Here is a 21,189-nt window from a genome sequence, read left to right on the forward strand (position 1 = left end):
GGCCTGCCCACCCCTCTAGCCACCCCTGGCCACTGGGCCTGCCCACCCCTCCAGCCACCCCTGGCCACTGGGCCCGCCCCCATCTCCAGCCACCCCTGGCCACTGGGCCCGCCCCCATCTCCAGCCACCCCTGGCCACTGGGCCCGCCCCCCATCTCCAGGCACCCCTGGCCACTGGGCCTGCCCACCCCTCCAGTCACCCCTGGCCACTGGGCCCGCCCCCCATCTCCAGCCACCCCTGAGCTGATCTCCCTGCCCTCACTGAATTCAAGCCACACCAGACTGTTATTAACCCTTCATGCACAGAAGCTCACTGCCTCCCGCCATGGAGTCTGCTTATACAGTTGCTTCTGCCCTCCACAGCTTTCTACCTGGCCCCTTCTGATTTAGCCTTTAGGCGGTGACCCCACAGACCCTGCCACTACCTGTCTTTCCTCCCCCACGTGCCCAATGGCTACTCTTGGCTCAGCCCCTCTGTAGACCAATCCCAGCTTCTGCGGGCATAAGCTCCAAGCAGCAGAGACTCTGGTCCCGAGTTTCAGGCCGGGCTTAGTGCCTGACGCGGGAAAGGCGTTCAGGGAGGATTAGGCGACGTGGAGAAAGCAAAGGAGATGACACAGAAACTGGAAGTCCTCATTTGAGGAGTGACGCTGTTGCAGTCCTGGGGCTTCCGTTACCCGGGAATTTATTGTAGTCCCTGTTGTCTAGTTGAAAATTTCCTGCTCAAGAGGCTGCGCCCTACATGTGCACAGCACGTTTTCATTCAAGGTAGCTATTGCTGCCCAGCATTGAGACAGATTTGCTCCAGACGGGTGGTTTGGCTCTGCCTAGAGTTTGCGGCCATCATCTCCGCTCACTAATGTAGGGCATACCTAGATTTCCTGCCCATGTTTCCCTGGCTCAGCGATGTAGGACACAAGCCAGGGGACGTCCAAGTCTCCAGGCGCTGCCTCTTAACACACTGGCTCCGGAGTAAGTGACCTTTCTGGGTATGCACGCTCTCTCTTCTGGGTCACCCCCCAGTTGTTCTCATTTCACTGTTTTTGTCCCTGGTAATTGTCAGGAGGAGAATTCTCCAGAGTTCCTCCTTTTTCCTAGTATTGGTTTTTACAGAGGGGAGAGGATGGTCACCGCAGGCGTGGGGCAGAAACGCATCATCACAGGCAACAACTGCCCAAAGAAAGGTAGCAGGTGGACTGAGGCAGAACCCCAGCTGTCTAAGTTTCCTCGTGCTGCTGTAACACAGGCCCCGGAAGTGCTCACCAAACCAAACTCACTGCCACCTAGTGACCCTAAAGGACAGGGTAGAACTGCCCCTCTGGGCTTCCAAGACTGCAACTCTCTACAGCCGTGCCTTTCACTCTTAGAGCTTAGTGGTTTTGAACTGCTGACCTTGCATTTAGCTACCCAGCTTGTAACCCGCAGCGCCACCCCACTCCAGCTTTAAAGAACACACCTTTATTTCCTCACAGTGCTGGAGGCTGCCAATCCACGTCTGAATCTTGATCTTGCCCTTCCCGTCAGCGTTCCCAGAGCCCCAGTGTACACGGGCTTGTAGATAAACCTCGTGTCCCTCGTCTGTGTGTCTCTGTGTCTGATCTGCTTTTTTGGAACTCCAAAGGGATTAGACTGAGATTCCACCTGACTCCTGAGTAGGATGCTCTAGTTAACATGACAAAGAGAATCCTCTTTCAGGCAGGATCACACCCACACCACTAGGGGCTAGCTTTCCTACACCTGTTTCTGGGCAGAGTCGGGTGAGGAAGGCGTTACACAATTTAATCTGTAACACTAACCCTCAGTGGTGGGTGACTGAATGCATAAGTGGATGTTCATCTGTTGCAAGATGTTGACGGTCTCTAAACTGCCCCAAGTATGCAAAGATGATTTGGGATTTAGACAGAAAACAATAGTCTACACTGAGCAGGAGGAAGCCTAGTACTTTGGAATACTAGTATTTTTTTAAAGCCTAGTATTTTTTTCTTTCTTTAAAGAAAGACTGTGAGGTGCAAGTTAGGCACGGGTTTCTCCTAATGTCCCTAAGTGTTGGCTTCTTCATCCCTAAAATGAGAAGATTGAATTAATAAGATTTCTAAGCTCAAAAACTCCTGTGAGGAAGGGTCATTTACCACCTCCCTCTGGATTACGCACCTCTCTAGTAACTGTTTAATGATCTGCAGCAAGCTTTGGAGTCACATTAGTGGTCTCTAATTATCCCTGGAGAGAGGAGGAGCTGAGGAAGAAATGAGCCAGGCCTGGCCAGAGGCTTTAACAATGCATGTGGCGCTTTCAGCTGCTGTCAAGTAGGGACCGTTAGTGTCACAGCTGAAAACAATCCCTGCTCTAAACGCAGCTGACTGGCATCAGAGCCCCTGCCCCCGCAGCCAGGACCTGCTTGTGCACCGAAGTCCCACAGCGAGCAATGCGGGCAGTCCCCGGTGACGTAAACACACGCGGCTGCTAACCTTTCAACCAAAAGGCTGGGGGTTCAAATCCATTTAAGGGTGTCTGGGAAGACAAGCCTGACAATCTACTTCCCCAAAATCAGCCATGGATAACCCTCTGGAAATCACAGTTCGACTTTGACTGGAATTGAGTCCCATGAGTCTGAGTCAACTTTCACCGGGACTGATGAGAAGCAGTGCTCCACCGGGACTGATGAGAGGCAGTGCTCCACCGGGACTGACGAGAGGCCGTGCTCCACCGGGACTGATGAGAGGCAGTGCTCCACCGGGACTGATGAGAGGCCGTGCTCCACCGGGACTGATCAGACAGTGCTCCACCATGACTGATGAGAGGCAGTACACCACCGGGACTGATGAGAGGCCGTGCTCCACCGGGACTGATGAGAGGCAGTGCTCTACGTTGGATGAGCAGCTCATTCTTAGCTCTTCAGCGTGAGCATGTGTAGGCAGCTGTGCTTCACAGAGAGGACGTCAGGGCTTAGAGAGGCCATATAGCCCGCCCACCGTCTTAGAGCGAGTGGAGGCGCCACCCCTTCACTCCGATCCAGCTGATTGCACTCTCTTTGGCCTCCTTGCTGACAGGTGGTCAGGAGAGTGTCCTGGGGAAAATGTTAGGCCTGAAGAGACCAATTGGTTGATTTGAAAAGCTCTTTATTTCTGCTGTCATGCAAATATCACATGTAGGTGAAGTTTAAGGACCACACATTTATTTTCTCACAGGCTAGAAGGCTGATGGAGGAACTCAGTCAGGGTGTCAGGTCTAGGGAGAGACTGCTGGGGGTGGGGGACCCTTGTTGTTGTTGTTGTTTTGAGCTTCTCTGCCTCAGTGATCTCCAAGTGGCATTAGTCTTTCCTTGTTAGTGCTTCCTGCTTTTGTGCCTAATCTGCTCTTGTATCTCAGAAAGGATGGGTTTAACACTCAGCAAGACCTTGATAGTTGCCAGGAGTGTGTGGAGAAGAAAGGAAATCATACAGGCTAGAGGGTAGGCAAGTGTGATTTGGGTGAAGGGGAAAATCATATCCAACAAGAGGGGGCAAATGACTGAAACAGGGCAAGACAAGAGAGGTTTGAGAATGTTTGAGTGGAAAGCTTATTTTCTGTTCTGTAAACTTTCTGAATCACACACAAAAAAGTGGGTTTTGTAGTGGGGGGTGTTCTTTTTATTTTTATTTTTAAGTAATTGGTTTAAAATAGATCCTTATATGTCCTCATTAACGTAAAGCAAGCCCCATTCCCAAATGGAATTACATCCACAAACATGTTGTTCATTGTGTTCATTCAGTTCTGACTCATAGCCACCTGGGTACGACAGAAGGAAACCCTGCCCTCACCCTGCACCAACTGGCATTCTGTCAGCTCCCGAAGACCTGTTCTTCACCAATGCCTTTAGTGCAGCTTGGACTTCTTCCTTCAATTCCATAGTTCTTGATCTTATGCTTCCTCTTGAAATGGTTGGATGTAGACCAACCAGTTCTTGGTTCAGAACAATGTGTACTCCTTCCATCTTCTTTAGATGTTTTCTACATCATTCAATATTTTGCTCATAGAATCCCTCAATATTACAACTTATGGCTTGAATTTTTATGTGTAGACCATCCTTCTAAGGAAACAAAGGGTGGTGGCTGTGTCGTACCGTCTAATAAGGTGCATACTCAGAATATACCCCACCTTGGTCATGTCCAAGAGCCTGAGAGAGAAGTCCCTTCAAATGGGATTATAACCAAGGAGATAGAGGATAGAATATACAATCTATCACCGAAGGGATTCTAACAAGCAAGCCCGTATGAAGTAATTGACTGCTTCTCACTTCTCTAAAATGGTGACTCTAAATAATCAGCACACAGTAGGGCTGTGATAGCCAAAGAGGAGCTGCAGGGCAGTTGCAGACTGAGCTTGGAGCACAGGTAGAACACACACCCCCACCTGTACCGCGTCCAATGTTGACACCGCTCTGCAGAGATCAGCCTCTTTGTCTAGCCCTTCCAGGTCTTTGTTCTACCATTACCTTTAGTCGTCCCCAAGCGCTGTGGTGTCTAGAGAGAATGATTCTCACCGCATCCCATGATACCCAGCATGCACCCTCTACAATGGGGGCTTTTACATGCCCACAAAATGTTCATATAAAGGAAGATCTTCAAAAGGAATTCTGGGTGCTCTGTGTCTAGCCCTCCTGGGGACTAGCAGGACTGCAAGGCTGGGGCAGTGAGAAACATTTGACACATAACTTTCACCTGCCCTTTTGTGGCTCATTGGATCTTTAGTCTGTTACACAGAGTAGACCAATGCTGACACTCAAACTCAAATATTTGAGGTAGGATTATTTTGGAATAGATTCAGATAGTTCATATATAATATACCAAAAAAGCAAACTCCTCACTATCAAGTCAATGCTGACTCATCGCGACCCTGTAGGACAGGACAGAACTGCCCCTGTGGGTTTCTGGGACTGCAGTTCTTTATGGGAGTAGAAAGACTGATTTCAAACTGTTAATTAAGCTCACATAAATTTATATATCCAGTCATGTTTCTTAGAGAGCAAGCAAAGCAAGCAAAAAAATAAATAATCGCTTGCCATCTTACCACTCATATCATTATTAGAAATTTCAAATATATCCTTTCAATCTTTTTTTGTTTTTTAATCATTTTATTAGGGGCTCATATAACTCTTATCACAATCCATACATACATCACTTGTGTAAAGCGCATTTGTACATTCATTGCCCTCGATCTTTTTTTGTACGTGAACACATGGATATTTTTCCCCAAAAGAAGTCATTTCTGCATTCTGTTTTTCCCTTTCATCTTTAAATGAAAGAATGTGGACTATCACCTTCCCATCGCGTAGTGGTCCCTGGTCATGAGTGTGTTGCCATGGGCTTCGTGTTGTTGGCCGCAGTCTCCTTTTTGACTGGTCCCTTACTTCGTTTGTCTACCACCTCCCTTGGGATTGTCAGTTTTCCCTGTTCCTGTCAGGGAGCCTACATACACTCGCCCTTATTCGCCTTTCTGTTGTATGTCTAATCATCTGTTTACTTAAAATTTAAAACTACTGTTCTTTACACTATATATAAACTAAGCTAACATTTAACATAGGCCCAGAAGGCCCTAAGTTAAAGATACGTCATTTTCAAAGTATAGCAGAATATGACTGGTATGAGATTAGAGTATAATCTTCAACCTGAGATGCAGTATTAACTGAATAGTCCAAACCACTTGGTCATTGTATGACCTTTTATAGAAAGAGTCCTGTTTAAATTTTTTGTTCTTGCTTTTTAATTTTTTAGTCAATCTAGGAAGTGGCTTAGCTGCCGGACCCTTTCATTGAGAAGAGATATCCACCAGAATGGGCCGGACGGTGATGAAATCTCCCTTGGGGCATTTGTCCATTTGTTTTCTTCACAGATTCAAAGTTTCAATAAGATGCAGCCAGAGTCGGGAGTGAAATATTTACAGTCCCGTAGGCAGCAAGGTGAGCTGTTTGATGCTTTGCCAAAGCCTGTGCTCATGTGGCTGCCCGTCTGTGAAGATCGGGCTCTGCGTCTACGCTGGCCTGCTCTAGGCCTCCCACTGCTGAGATGGAAAGAACTCCAACTCAATGTCAAGAAGCCGAATTTCTGGCTAATTTGCCATGAAGGTTGATCACCTAGCATCTTTAAAACGAGGCTTCAAACCAGTGCTCCCGAGTGCAGTTGTGGCCAATGAAGTGACCCCCAAAATGAGCCGGATTTACAAAATGTAGGTGTTCTACACCGATAACTGGAGCAGGGAAAATATAGGTCAATACTCTGTCAGAAACGTAACCGCTCTTAGGAAACGAGGTTCAGCCTGCATGTTGCATCGCAGTCAAATGCCTTCTCTTGCAGAGTCAGAAAGAGCAGTGCCCACTCAAAGACGGTGGCTTCCCACTCTGGTGCCACTTTGAATGGTGTTGCTTGCCCTGTCCTGACAATAATCCAGTCTCCCACACCAGGCTCCAGACAGGACTCACTGTGCCTCTTTCAAGTGGCTCGTCTTGTCTCTGTTCCTGTTATTGTTCCTCTACTTCACCCCAAGATGTGAAAGTCCAGTTTCTCCCCAATTTGCTGAGTCGGCCATAACTGAACGGCCTTGAACCAGTTCAAACCCCTGCTTTAAAATTCCTTAGAAACTGGCTAAAGCAATTTCAACTACAAATAAACACATAAGCTGTATAAATAGAGCAATCTCACACATGCCACACACACACACCCCTTGGAGAGACTGCTGTAGGCCTAGATGAATCATCAGATAGTTTTCATCTATGAAGTTTATGTGAACTTTGAGGCCACTAGGCCCCAAGGCAAAAATAGATGCCCTTCAAAGACTTTGTAGCTTCCAAGAATTATCCATGTGGAAACCAAATAAAGATGTTTATTTCCCATGAAAGAGACCTCACAACTAAAACGAATGACTTTAAGTGATTCCAGCCAAACATGAGAAAGTGTTAACTTTTTCATCTTTGGTTGAAGGAACGTGATTGTAATTGGGATACTTTATTTTAGAGTTCTTGGGTAGTTTCAAGCACTAGAGTTTAGCCTATTGAACGGCAAACTCCTGGTTCAAATTATACTGAATGCTCTATTAATGCTCTCTAATTCCTCCGGACCTCACTCCTAAATCGCACCAGGCTGGGGTTGTAAGGGTCTGCATGTGGGAAGCCTCCATCTGCGCGTCTCCTTTGAGAAGAGGTTGTAAAGCAGAAGGGCCAATGAGAATAGGGTGATTGTGTTCCAAGTGCCTCTCGTTCTGTGGAGTGTTTGACATACTGACTGGCACTAAACATTCGAAACGTAAGTTTGAAGAAGCCCATAGAAATTGGAGCACAGAAACATGGGATTTAGTTGATTTCACTTCTCCAGAGTGTGCTACAGAGTGGTAGTCTGGCAGCAACTATCTCCAACTGTATTCTCGTGAGAACCAGCTGACAATTAGAACCTTGCCCCCCAGAAAAGCATTTCAAAATGGAGTATCTAGGATGACATATTTCTCTTTTTTGCCCCAATTGTTTTATCAGCATATAATTCACATGTCATGCAGTGCAATAGATCAGTCACATCAAGAAGAGTTGTACAATCATCACCACCATCCATATCAGAACATTTTCTTCATTCTTGTCCTTGTTGTTATTAGCTCCCTGCTTCCCCCCAACCTCCCCTGCCCTGTCTCCAAGGAACCACGAATCCAGTTACTCTATCTATAGATTTGCCTATCCTGGATTTCATACACAGAAACGCATTTGAAAAACAGAAACCTAACAACAGTAACAAAGTAAAACAGATAAAAAACCTCAATTGAAAAGAAAGCAAAAAATATTAAAATGTAGGACAAATTTAAATGGGTCATCAGGGAGAACAAATGATAAGGTGCTGAATTTCACCTGCAGCATCTGCAGCCACCCGTGTCTCAGGCCATTCGGCATGGCAGCAAGGCTGTTGACTTCTCAGTCCCTGGACAGAGGCATGGCTTTAAAAAGGTCAGAGGGGAGCTCAAATAAGAAGATAATCACATTTTGACCTATGTTCTGCCATAATCGGCTTTACAATGCTGTCTGATAGTGGGGCTGTTCACACCCTTCAACTCTGGCCGGAGGGGATTTCCAGAGGCTAATCCACGTGTGGACCCTGAGAATGGATTTTTAGCCTACCACTGTCACCCTCAGCCTCCTCCGACTAGGCATGCACAATTTAAATTCTGGTGCCATTCCCTCCTTTAGATTTGGATGATGTTATTTACAATCCTTGGATCACACACATAGTTGACACCTCACTTAGAGGGCTGATTGTTTGAAAACAAGCCTTTAAGCCCCAAGGCGCTATTCTTTCTGAGAGCTGGGCCCACTATCCAGTGTCTTCACCACAATTTGCTGTAGCACCCATATCTTCAGTGATCTCTTCATGAGGGAAAACCAAGTACGACACATTTCCACGAATTCACTAGAATTATGGGCCTTTTCCCCTCCAGGGAATGTGCTTCTTGTTTTGTTTTTCATTCATTCCTGTGAGATATATACGGAGAAATTGGTTTAATATTCTTTCACATTTTGAAAAAGAAGCTAAATCCTAAGTAACTGGTTAAAGCTTGGGATATTTTTTATGCATCTAAAGGGTTTTTGTTCTGTCGTTTTTCAAATGGAAAAGCTCAGAGTATACATGTTTCCCTTGCATTCTTATGTTGGTAATGGGGAAGACATTACTATCCTCGTGGAAAAGCCCAGGTTTCTACTGTGAGCATTGTCAATCCCAATGGAAATGGGAAATGGTTTACCTGTCAAACATCGCCCTCCTGGTTTTAGTGACAGTTGTGTTCCTCTTTTCCTGTCTTCTGCTGCCTACTCTAAGGTAATTCAGACTCATACTTGAACTGTAGTGTGAAGGAATATTGGTGTACCACTTGAGGCACTTCACAGGGCAGTTGGAAAGACACAGGTTTTTTTTTTTAAGTTTAATGTTTATTTATTAATCATTTTATTGGGGGCTCATACAGCTCTTATCACAATCCATACATCCATCCATAGTGTCAGGAACATTTGCACATTTGTTGCCATCATCATTTTCAAAACATTTTCTTTCTACTTGAGCCCTTAGTATCAGCTCCTCATTTCCCCCCTCCCTCCCTCATGAACCCTTGATAATTTCTAAATTATCATTTTTTTCATGTCTTCCACTGACAATGTCTCCCTTCATCCACTTTTCTGTTGTCCATTCCCCAGGGAGGGGGTTATATGTAGATCACTGTGATCAGTTCCCCCTCATCCCCCACCTTACCCTTACCCTCCTGGTATCAATACTCTCATTATTAGTCCTAAGGGGGCTACTTGTCCTGGATTCCCTGTGTTCCAGCTCTGACCTGTATCCAAAGACGCAGTTCTTTTCCCAGGTCCTCTTCGCCTTTGGGATTACAGATTTCTGCCCTTCTATCACCTGATTTTCCCACTGGACAAGTCACAGCACTAAGTGTCCAGTGTGCCCTGTGGAAGGCGGCTTTTTCCCTCGTTGAGCCCTGCCATACGCTCTCTCGGGCTTTACATAAAGCCTTGGAGCCCCTCTCCAGCTAGCCTGATGAAGTCCAACCCGTTCCTGGCCTAGGAATCCTGGTCTCTCTCCCCCTCTCCTTCGACAGTGTTTAGCCTTCATGTGCCATTTCCCCCTAGTTCTGCCCAGTCAGCATCTCCAAGATTCAGTGACCTACCCTCCTTTTTATCCCTTCTGTTTTCCCCTAAATACCCGTCACCTTTTCACAACTATATCTCCAAATGTCATCACTCAACGGAGCCTCAGTATCTGTTGGCTCTGCCTCCCACCCTCTTTCTTTGTTTATGACAATCTTCTCCCTCAGGAATTTATTCTATGAATTTAGGTGTTCTTGTTTACCTCATGACACTGTTGTAAAATCATGTATGGTTATTACATAAATATATGCTACTCATTTTAAAAAGACAAACTAGCATAGGAAAAGGAAAACATTATGTTGCCACCACCCAGAGATTTTCACACACATTCCCACTCAACAGTCCTTCAGGGATCCAAAGGTGCCTGTCATAACTCTCTTCAAACATTTTTCAGACAGTTGGGGCTGGGTTGTTTGAACTCCTTATTATCTAGATCAAGTCTCGCTTCCTGGCCCTGTTTGGGTTTAATTTTCAAATATAATGCCACTCCAAAGTGAACTGATGCAGATGGTACAGAGCGAGTGGTCACCATTCTGGTAGAGATATCATGCTCAAAGTCCAGTCTCATTATTCTCCCCACAGACGTGCCATAAGGCTGAAGCAAACCAAGTGATCCATTGTGTTGGCATTTCAGCCATTTTTAATTAATCATTTTATTATGGGCTCATACAACTCTTATCACAATCCATACATACATCAATTGTGTAAAGCACATTTGTCCATTCATTGCCCTCATCCTCAAAACATTTGCTTTCCACTTAAGCCCCTGGCATCAGCTCCTCATTTTCCTCCTCCCTCCCCACTCCCTCATGAACCCTTGATAATTTATAAATTGTTTTTTCATATCTTGCCCTGATGTCTCCTTTCACCCACTTTTCTGTTGTCTGTCCCCCAGGGAGGTCACATGTAGATCCTTGTAATCGGTTCCTCCTTTCCAACCCACCCTCTCTCCACCCACCCACCATCACCACTCACACTACTGGTCGTGAAGGGATCATCCTCTCTGGATTCCCTGTGTTTCCAGTTCCTATCTGTATCAGTGTACATCCTCTGGTCTAGCCAGACTTGCTAGATCATGATAGTGGGGGGGGGGGGTGGAGGAAGCATTTAGAAACTAGAGGAAAGTTGTATTTTTCATCATTACTACATTGCACCCTGACTGGCTTGTCTCTTCCCTGAGACCCCTCTGCAAGGGGATGTCCAGTGGCCTACAGATGGGCTTTGGGTCTCCACTCTGCACTCCCACCCTCATTCACTAAGAATTTTTGTTCTGATGATGCCTGATACTTGATCCCTTCGACACCTCAGGATTGCACAGGCTGGTGTGCTTCTTCCATGTGGGCTTTGTTACTTCTGAGCTACATGGCTGGTTGTTTACCTTCAAGCCTTTAAGACCCAAGACACTATATCTTTTGATAGCCAGGCAGCATCAGCTTTCTTCACCACATTTGCTTATGCACTCACTTTGTCTTCAGCAGTTGTCGGGAAGGTGAGCATCATAGAATGCCAATTTAATAGAAGAAAGTATTCTTGCATTGAAGGAGTACTTGAGTGGAGGCCCAATGTCTTTCAGCTACCTTAATAGTAAACCTATAAATATATGCACATACATCTATTTCCCCATTCTCATATGTACATGCCTTTGTCTAGACTTCTTTAAATGCCCTTTGCCTCCCAGCTCTTTCCTCTATTTCCTTTGACTTTCACCTGTCCCACTATCTTGCTCAGTCCCCACTTGGGTTTCAACAATTCCTCTTGGTTACATTACCCTTGATCATGCCCTACACCAGGCCTCCCACACCCTCACCACCAATTTGGATCACTTGTTCCCTTGTCCCTGGGTTTATTACCACTACCTTTCACCCCACCTCCCCCTCTCCCATGTCCCCCCGGAACTGTCAGTCCAGTTGTTTTCTCCTCTAGATTGTTCACCCAAGCCTATCTTATTTAGACAGACCTGCAGAGATAATAACATGCACAAAAACACGACAGAGCAAAACCAAGCAACAATATACAACAAACAACCAATGACAAACACACACACACACACACACACACACACAAGAAAGAAAAGCTTGTAGTTATTTCAAGGACTGTTTGTTGGCCTTTAGGAGTGTTTTCCAGTCCAGTCTGTTGGGGCACCACGCTCTGGCCCCAAAGTCCACCTTCAGCATTCCCTGGGGACCTCACCACTCCATTCCCTTGCTGTTCTGTCGCACCCCCTTAGTGCTTTGCCTCGGTGTGGCAGGATCAGATCGGGTGCAATTCCCACACTGTGTCTCCAGTGTTGTCCCCTGTAGGGTTAGTGAGGGGTGTTATGTCTCATAGTGGGGCTAGCCATGTGGTCCTTTCTGTGGACTGGCTGCTCTAATTGGGAACATCATCCTCATGGCCTGGTGGGCCAGGCTGTGCTCCACTCTCTCCTACTCCCCCTTCATCTGCTCCCATGTGCTCTGATCAGATATGTCCCTCTCCCTGATCAGCCATTTTTAATGTGCTTATTTGTCACTGTACTGGCTCATTTTCTTCTTGTTAACCAAAAGATCAAGAAGGGAAACAAAAGGTTGATTCCTAAAGTCCAGATAGATATTGTGCCTGTGCATATCTTCTAGCTAGACAGAAAAGGGGGAGAGGGACGGAGTGTGAGGGGCTGACTCCCTTCAAGGGTCCACGCAGACCAACAGTGTCACTGCTTCCATTTACTAGCCCTCACAAGCCTTTTCTTTAATGACCTCATCTTGAATCTTACTCCAGATTGACATCAAGCCTCGCCTCTGTAATTTACAGAATCCATGGTCTTCCTTATTGGCAACTGGACTGGACTTACCGATCTCGCACCCTTTGCCCATCTCTCTCCCACTGCTGTTCCTCCCTGCCCGGGACAGCACTGTGCATGCACTGAGGTGGAATCGGTTGGCATCAGGGCACTTGATCCCATTTGTTTCAGTACAATTCCTGCTGTAATCTTCCTTCTGTCTTGGGCTTCAGTTGTCTCATACTCTGGGTTCTTCACCTGTTCTCAGTCTGAAGATCTCTAATAGGGAAAATAGAAATAAAGCAGGACTTTAGCCTTGGCATCCATCAACATTACACCGTGAGACTCGAGCAGCAAATGAATCACTTCTTTAATCACCTCAACTTTGTCAATATGAAGGGGCTTCAAAAAGTTCATGGAAAATGGAATTAAATGTTAACGGGCTTTTCCCATGAACTTGGTTAAGCCCCCTTGGGAATAAAGAAGGTCATTTCTCTTTTGTCCATCATGCTCCTCAGCACACTCTGTTCTGGGCTTCAGCTTGTGGACACTTCTGCTGGGTTGGTTTTACTGTATCATCTTGGCCAACATTCTATCAGAAATAGCAGAGGCTTAAATTATGGCACACTAATGTTCAGCAGGAGGCATGACGTATAATGGGCTAAGCATTGGGCTGCAAACTGAAAGGCTGCTGGTTCAAACTACCACCTGCTCATGGGAGAAAGATGAGGTAGTTCACATCCATAAAAGTTTATGGAGATCCAGTGGGGCCATTCTACTCTGTCCCATAAGGTTGCTGAAAGTCAGAATTGACTCATGTAGTGGACTTGGCTTTGGAACGTTTAGAGTATTCACAAAACGGGAGGGAAAAATCCAAAACGCATTTCTTCACCTGTAAATGTCAGAGAGGCTCACTGTGTGAAACGAGACTCACTAGGGAAGTTAACATTACAGAAATGGTCTGGAGAACTGAGTTAAATTTCCACCTGATTTCTGAAAGGTTCGGGGAAGCTTAAGATGCAATATAACCAAGATATGGTATGAAAATTGGGACCACAACTCACCTCCTCCTCCAGCCACATGAGAGAAAAGGAACACCCACCTCCACACCAGCCCAAAGGCTGTTACCACAAGGCACTGCATCTACTTGTACTCTCTTCTTGCACCAACCTTCCCTCCCACGATAGTCTACTTTTCTCCTTGGTTCGATAATTCATTACAATAGCCATACGGAATTCAGACTAAACTCAAGTTTATGGGGATTTATCAGGAAAGTTGAGTTACCACAACTCAGGATCAGTGAACAGCCAGGATCGAGTCATTGAATCACAGCAGCACCTCTGTCAGCCACCAACCACTGTCGCGTTCTGGTCCTCAGCCTCAGCCACATGGTCCCTTGGTTTCTGCCTTCATGGGCCCGGGAGCCCACGTGCCACTCCACCTCACTGTTCCACAGTCGTAGGTCTCAGAGCTCCTCCGCTCTGTCTCAGTGTAGCTTCTTTGCCCCTGATCTTCGTGCTAAGGCTTCTGGTCCCTGGGATCTCGGCCTTCACCACTTGAGGCAGGATCTCAAAGGGCTCCTCTTGGATGGTGCTGGGATGGCCCCAGTTCCTGCCACTGCAGTGGCTCGGATGTAGGGCGAGTGCCACCAAAACAGACCGATTCCTCTGTGAGTGTTTCATGCACTGTACTTCCATGTTCCTACTCTGCCCTTTGATAGGTGTTACAGAAGCATAAATAAAAAGTTTTATGTCACCACACATGGAAACTTTAATTCTTCAGTAGGTTCTGGAACCTAAGAGCTAAATAGGCAAGGGAATAAAGCAGAGGAACATTTTATTTTAAAACAGTTTTATGTGCACTACATTGACATATCATACAATTGGAACATATTTTATAGATAGTAAATGTTGGCCTTAAATACCAGTATATGAGGGACTACCCACAAAAATATGAGGCTCATTTGTTTTTTATGTGAGGATAGTGCAGCTGAACTTCATTCCACCAGGTCAGACTGTTAATCAAGTTTTCTATTCAGAGATTCTGAAAAGATTGCATAACAGTGTGCGACAACAAAGGCCCGATTTGTGGCAGACAGGGGGCTGGTTTTGCCACCACAATGAACCTGCTCACACAGCCATCACATTGCACCAGCTTTTGGCAAAAAAACAGCTTGCCTCTGTTACCCCATGCACCTTGCTCACATGACCTCACTCCATGAAACTTCTTTTTGGTTCCACAAATGAAGAGGGACATGAAAGGACAGTGATTTGATGACAAAAAATAAGTGAAGAAAAAACGAGGGAGGTGCTGTCAGCCATCCAAACAGATGAGTTTGAAAAATGCTTCCAAGAATGGAATCACAGATTTGAAAAATGTATTAAGTGCAATGGAAAGTATTTTAAAGGTGTGATAGGTTTGTTTTACTTTAAAAAATTAAGTTAAATCACGGCTTTGAAAATAAAATTCTGGTTTTAGAGGGGTACCCCCTTGTAGTCCTTTCGTGAGCCTGGCTGGAACATGTCGAAGTCTTCCTTTGCTTAAATTTGAATCAGGTTTAGAATATAAGACCAGAAGAGTGCTATCTGCTGGTGGTCATGAGGAAAGATCATTCCAGAGGAGAAGCAACAGAAGACTGTACAAAACAAAACTCAGAACCAGAACAAAGTGTCCTACCAACTTTAAATCAGAACAGGTTGAAGTCAGACTAGCAGGAGCAAGCCCTGGGTTCCCTTACCTGTCCGACCAGCTAAGAGTCAGAGGGAGAAAACCAAAGAGAGTGAGAAAGGTCCTGCCACCATATTGTAATAATAATAATAGTCATAAATGATGCATTCGTCTCCTAAACTTTTCACTCTCCTCCCAAGCGTGTAAGCCAGACTTATTTCTCATGTGAAGAATTGTAATAGCCCCAAGTAAGCCATAGGCTTAGTAGAGTTTTTTAATAGTGTGAGGGCGGCAGTTTACTTATCTGTTTTTTAAAAAGAAAACCTGAAGTTATGGAGACGCGAAGGAAAATGTAGAGGCAATGCACCTTAGTGAGCAAGGTGGGGTTTTAAAGCTGCTGACAAAGAGAGGCAGGGATGTAGCAATCCCAACTGCCAATTTTCTTTCTGTAGGCATCTGAACACGCAAAAGGAAATGACAACAGGATCGGTGTAATATTTGTCAGTAAAGGCCAAGTAGTCACTAAATACAGTTTGTCTTTTTATTCATAGAGCTCCATAGGATCATAATTAGTGGAAGTTGCTATTGTACAAAATAACAGTGATAGTTCTGGGTAATTGATGGTTCCCGTTTGACTTTGCACACCTGCATTTCCTTTCATGGTCCATGCAGCATCACTAATAAGCCATGTGTAAAGTACAACCTTCAACATGAAATCCCTTCCCTAATTCTCAATAAAAGAAGAATTAAAAACCTTTATGACAGGACTAATCATCAATATAACAAAAATCATAGAAAAGATCAAAGTTGTCATTCCACTTAGATCCACAGTCAACACCCAGGGAAAAGCAGTCGGTAGACTGCATTGGGCAACTCCTACCTCAAAGACCCTTTAAAATGTTCAAAAGCACAGATGTACTTTGAAGACTAAGGTATGCCCAATCTAAGCCATAATATCTTCAGTCACCTCATCTGCCTGCAAAAACTGGACAATGTATAAGAACGATTAAAGAAGAATCGGTGCCTTTGAATTATGGTGCAGGCTGAATATTGAGTACACCACAGATAACTGGGAGAGCAGACCCACCTGGGCTGAAGGAGTACAGACAGAATACCCTTTAGAAGTGAGAATGGTGAGACTGCATCTCATCTACCTGGGACATGCTACCAGGAGGGAGCAGGCCCTGGCGCAGGGCTAGTGCTTGGTGAGGCAGAGGATCAGGGAAAAGAGGAAAGCCCTCAAGGAGATGGACTGGCCTCGTGGCTGCATCAGGGAGCTCAAACACAGCAACAACTGTAGGGACGGTTCAGGACTAGGCATGCTTCATTCCGTTGTAAGTGTGGCTGCTATTAGGCAGAACAACTCAACAGCATCTACCGACACTTATTTTGTGTATCTATTCATTGAACCTGGAGGGAGGGGGAGTGGCCAGGAGAAGGGAGGGGGTTATCTTATTTTCCAAATGTGGAACATTAAGTTTTATAATAGCTTATTTAACTTGCCCAATCCATAGCTTAAACTAAATAGCGTTTGGACCCTGAGCCCAGGTCTCTGTCTGCTAGATGTCAACCGGTCTTATAAAACCCCATTAAACAGGGAATGTTCATTGGATAAAACATGGGGTAATCAACAGGCAGGACCAGAGAAGCCCTGTAGGCCCATCTGGCGTACATCAGCTAGCCTGTACAACCTCACGATGGCCCACACATGAGTCCACTTGACGAACCAGATGGAAATTGTTATTTCATTTTTTAAGGGCCATGTGGCAAAGAAACCCCTCTTTACTCGATGGTATAGCTTGCAAGATTTTCTCAATGCAACATCGAGTCTAGAACTATCTGCTCATTGATCCAATGTTGCCATCCTATAGCAGACACTGTTCCTGACTTACGGTATCTCAATTCATAAAGAAACTCCAGATGCGGAGGCCTAAGATTTTGGGCAGGTAAATCTAGACAAAGCTTTCTCATGTCCTTTTGAAGAACTCCCAAGAAAGAGGCTCATGGACTTTGGTCAGATGTTTATTGGGAAGATCAAAAAATACATTCCTGTTTCCCACCACGGAGTCATTCTGATTTGATTTAAATAGAGTTTCATCCTGCTTGTTCCACTGTTAGCACGAAGAACTGGCCACTATTATTCTTCGTAATGTCATTTCAAATGCATGAAGGACAGTGTGAGCCAATCACTCCTTCTTTCCTTCAGGCAAAAATACCACAATTCCTGAGGCTTCCTGAGGTGACCAGATTTTAACACTGGTAAAGCGGGACACCATTGACAAAACTCATATCCTGGCAAAATAGCCACGTGGCAGCCGAAAACCGTGTACCCTAGCTTGTTGTGCATTCTTTCCAAAAATCGGGACTTTTTAAAAATGCCGCGGGTTCACGGGAAAAATTGTTAAAAATTGGGACGTCTGGTCACCTGCAAAGCATATCTATTTTCCACTCCCTAAATTGTCTTCACTCTCTTCTTGGGATCCTCTCCAGTTCCTCCGTTCTGTTTCCTTTTTTAAAGTAGAGAGATCAGAATTGGTCTCCTCTAACAAGGCCGTGACTAATGCAAAGTCTAAAAGTCTAGTAGAGGGATTGCTTCCCAGACTCTGCGTGTCCTAACTGCCCCCGCACAGGGCTCACAGTGAACTAATGTGGACATCGGACGTTTTAAAAAAAAGGGAAAAAAATCCATCCGACTCCAAAAATGAAAGGAGTCGCGAGGAAAAGAAATGCCTTTGGTTGCCTCACCCAGACAGAAGTACATGAATCCTTGCTGTGAGGAGGGGAAAATCGCTTAGAAAGTGGTTGTGTGCCTTTGTGCCGGGAGCATACGTAGCACCGTGGACCACAGGTGTTGACTCTTCCCTCGAGAAGGACAGGACACATACTCTCTGGCACAAGCACCACACGCAGCATTAAGTATTCAATATCTGCACTGATGGGAAGTGTGCATTGCATGCATCAAACTATAGGATCCAGGCAGGGTTTTTCCATCAAAATGCTTTTAAAACTATGCAGAATGAGAAATAACAGGAATCTCCAGGCAGAAAAAAATGCATCAGAATGAGAAGTTTTAAGAGGACAGTTTAAAGCTTATCCACTGGGAATATAAAAGGTCAGAGCCAGTTTGGAAACCAATTTGGCAGTTCATTGAAATGTTAGACACAGGGTGGTCATAGGACCGGTTCCACTCGTAGGAATAAACACAAGAGAACTGACAACATATGCCCCTATAGAACCTTGTACACGAATATCCCTAGCAGCGGTATTATAGTAAAAAGCAGAAACAGCTCAACTCTCCAGCGCTGATGAATGGGTAAATGAAGTGTGGTATTCCATACAATGAAATATTATTTGGCCACAAAAAGAAATGAAGCGCTGATACGTGCACCCCCAGTGAACGTCGAAAACATGCTAAATGAATGAGACCGGCCTATCACAAACAACTGGGCTTACCTTGTATGAAAGACCCAGAAAGAGACAAACCCACAGAGGCAGAAAGTAGATGATGGGTAGTTGCCAAGGACCGGCAGGGAAAGCTAGGCCTTCTTTTAGCATGCTGGGAGTAGTCTAGAATTAGGCAATGCTGATGACTACCCAGCCTTATGAACATACTCAGAGCCACCGAACGGCGTCCCTTTAAAAGGTGAACTTCGTGGTCTGGAAATTTATGTCTCTAAAAAAGAGCCCTAAGAGTTCATGGACAGTGAACTCCACGTCGCTCTTCTAGAGATCACAAGCGCCTCAGAAAGTTTCCTTTCTCGTCTACTCTTGACTAAGGATCCGGAGGCGTTTACCGGGTCTGGCACGCGTTGTGCTGGAGCATCGGGTTCCGTGCATGTTGCCGGGACGGCACGATGTTTGTCCAGAGTGGCTAAATTGTGACACTGAGAAATTATTCTGGGTGGTTTGAATACAGGCGGGGCTGGCTGCAAGGACAAGGAACATCTGACTCAGTTATCTGCCCTGAGAATGGTTGCTTATTTTTGCTGCTACTTCAAGATTATATCTTTTATTTATTCTTTTTTTGGGGGGGTGGGGGAGAGAATATTATTGCTCAGAAACTTTACTGCCTATGTGAGTTCTTGTTAAATGAATCATCCTCTTTTTGCAAGCTTCTTCTCTAGTATATGTTCTGGAAATGGAATGACTAGAAACCCATCCAAATGAACTCAAGGCTCCTGAGATTACCCCCCCCCCCAGCTACTTTTCAGCACCTCTAATAAGCATGTGCAGCCTGGTTGTCCTTTCTTTGGCTGCCCCGCTTTCATGGCTCATGCTTCTCAAAGAGACAGGCGTTTCCACAGCATCCGAACAGAATCCACAAGGCCCAATGCTTTGGGACAAAATGGATAAGCCCTCCCTGTCCTTTGGAATTGATACACACTGTCAAAAAGAGTTTTCCGACTGGTTTCTCCCTGTCACCTTGTACCAGATTTTCTCCTCCATTCTGAAAATGTGCAGTTTAATGTTGCGTTTCGAATCACTTTCATCTCAGAAAGTGTGCAATGGAATCAGGGCATCCCATGAATACTCTTAACAGTATCGGCTGCCTGTTGGTTTGCAGCCTCTACGTGCCACAGGGACGGGTGACAAGGGTGAAATTACATTGGGTGCCTTGCTCACTAATGGGCTCCTTGTCCTCTGTGATTAAGGGAAGCACTAGGAGTGGCTTCTCCCTTCCTGGGGGTCTGCCTTTATGTGGTTTCTCTCTATCAGAATCTAAATTGTGGTGATTACCACCCACCCCACCCCCCCTAGAGGAAAAGTAGCCTCTATAGTAGCTGTTGGCATTTCTCTACCCCACTATATTAGGCTTCTTTTCAGAGTCATTTAAATTTACAGCTGAAAAGTGCCTACGAAGCTAAGCCACGTGGTCCTACCCCTTCTGTTCTGTTAGATAAGGACGGAGGTCCAGAGTTTAAAAAGATGAGCTCCAGGTGAATCTGGGATCCAGACCTTCCGATTTCCAACTCAATGACACCACAGCGCCTCAGTGGCCACTCCTGATTGCACACACATATGAATTTCCCTCAATGCCATGGATTTTCAGAGTCCGGAAGAGCTGGGAAACTAGATATTGCCGGCAGCCTTCATCGTACAGAGCTCTTGCTGGTTCATAGTCACCCATTGGGCGAACTGTGCATTCTTTAGGGTGAGACCATCCCCACAATGTAGCTGAAGACCTAGCTTCCCAGTTTCAGTTCATTGTTGTGTACACCCATGTGTGCTCTGTGTACACACACACACACAGCCAGCATATTTTGAGTTTTGCTTGCCCCAGATAGAAGAGAGATCTTCTAGGTAAGCAGAAAGTGTAACTGGCTGCTTGTTCCCAGTCAGGCCTGCTCCTTCCCCACTGGCCCAGCAGGGTACAGTGAGGGTGAAGGACAACAGCTGGCTGGACCTTCCGTTTTGCTAGTGGGGAGGTGGTAGGTAGTTCACTAGTAGTGAATAGAGTGATCGAGGTTTGCTTGCATGTTTTTCTGTGCCAGGGTCACTGATTTATCACACTGATGATTTCCCTGTGGCCACTGGATAAGTCATACTTGGGCGTACGCTGACCGGCTTCATTTCTGGTCAGGTCTTGGGTCCCCAGAGAAATGTGTACACATCAGCCCATCATACAATGCCCGGGCTGGAGAGAGGCTTGCACCTGTACAAACTCACACATCTCTTTGAGTAGGATTAAGGAAATCAGCCACCTGGGGAGGGTTAATGAATTCTTTACTCACCCTGTATTCATCTCTCAGTCAGGATCTTTGTTGTTGGGTCAGCATGATCGGTTCTAACGGATTTTTTCTGGGTTTTCTGTCATGAAATAAATAGTGGAATAAAGTACAGGCATTTGAGGGACTTACCCAAACCCAGCCAGTGGCTTCTTCTCACTTAATGGCATGTGACACAGCTACAGAATAGTTTGGGAGCTGTGCCTAAGCTTTGGCTAATGGCTTCTGAGATACGGTTTGTCCACCCGGTAGAACTGTTTGGATGGGTGCTTGGGACACGGGCGCCAGGAACATTGGTAGTGTTACAGCAGGGAAGATAACAAGCACTCTGAGTCTTCTGTGAATATTTGGTCAAATCTGAGCCGATATAGTCCCCATCAAAATGTAAAC

General features: G+C 45.6%; 1 protein-coding gene across 1 annotated transcript in view; it reads left to right on the forward strand.

The window, feature by feature from the left end:
• PPM1H (protein phosphatase, Mg2+/Mn2+ dependent 1H) overlaps positions 1-21,189 on the forward strand; it is a 207,571-nt gene that overhangs the window by 71,379 nt on the left and 115,003 nt on the right. The window lies entirely within an intron of this gene.

The sequence above is a fragment of the Tenrec ecaudatus genome, chromosome 6 (genome assembly GCF_050624435.1).
Source record: "Tenrec ecaudatus isolate mTenEca1 chromosome 6, mTenEca1.hap1, whole genome shotgun sequence".
Taxonomy (NCBI): domain Eukaryota; kingdom Metazoa; phylum Chordata; class Mammalia; order Afrosoricida; family Tenrecidae; genus Tenrec; species Tenrec ecaudatus.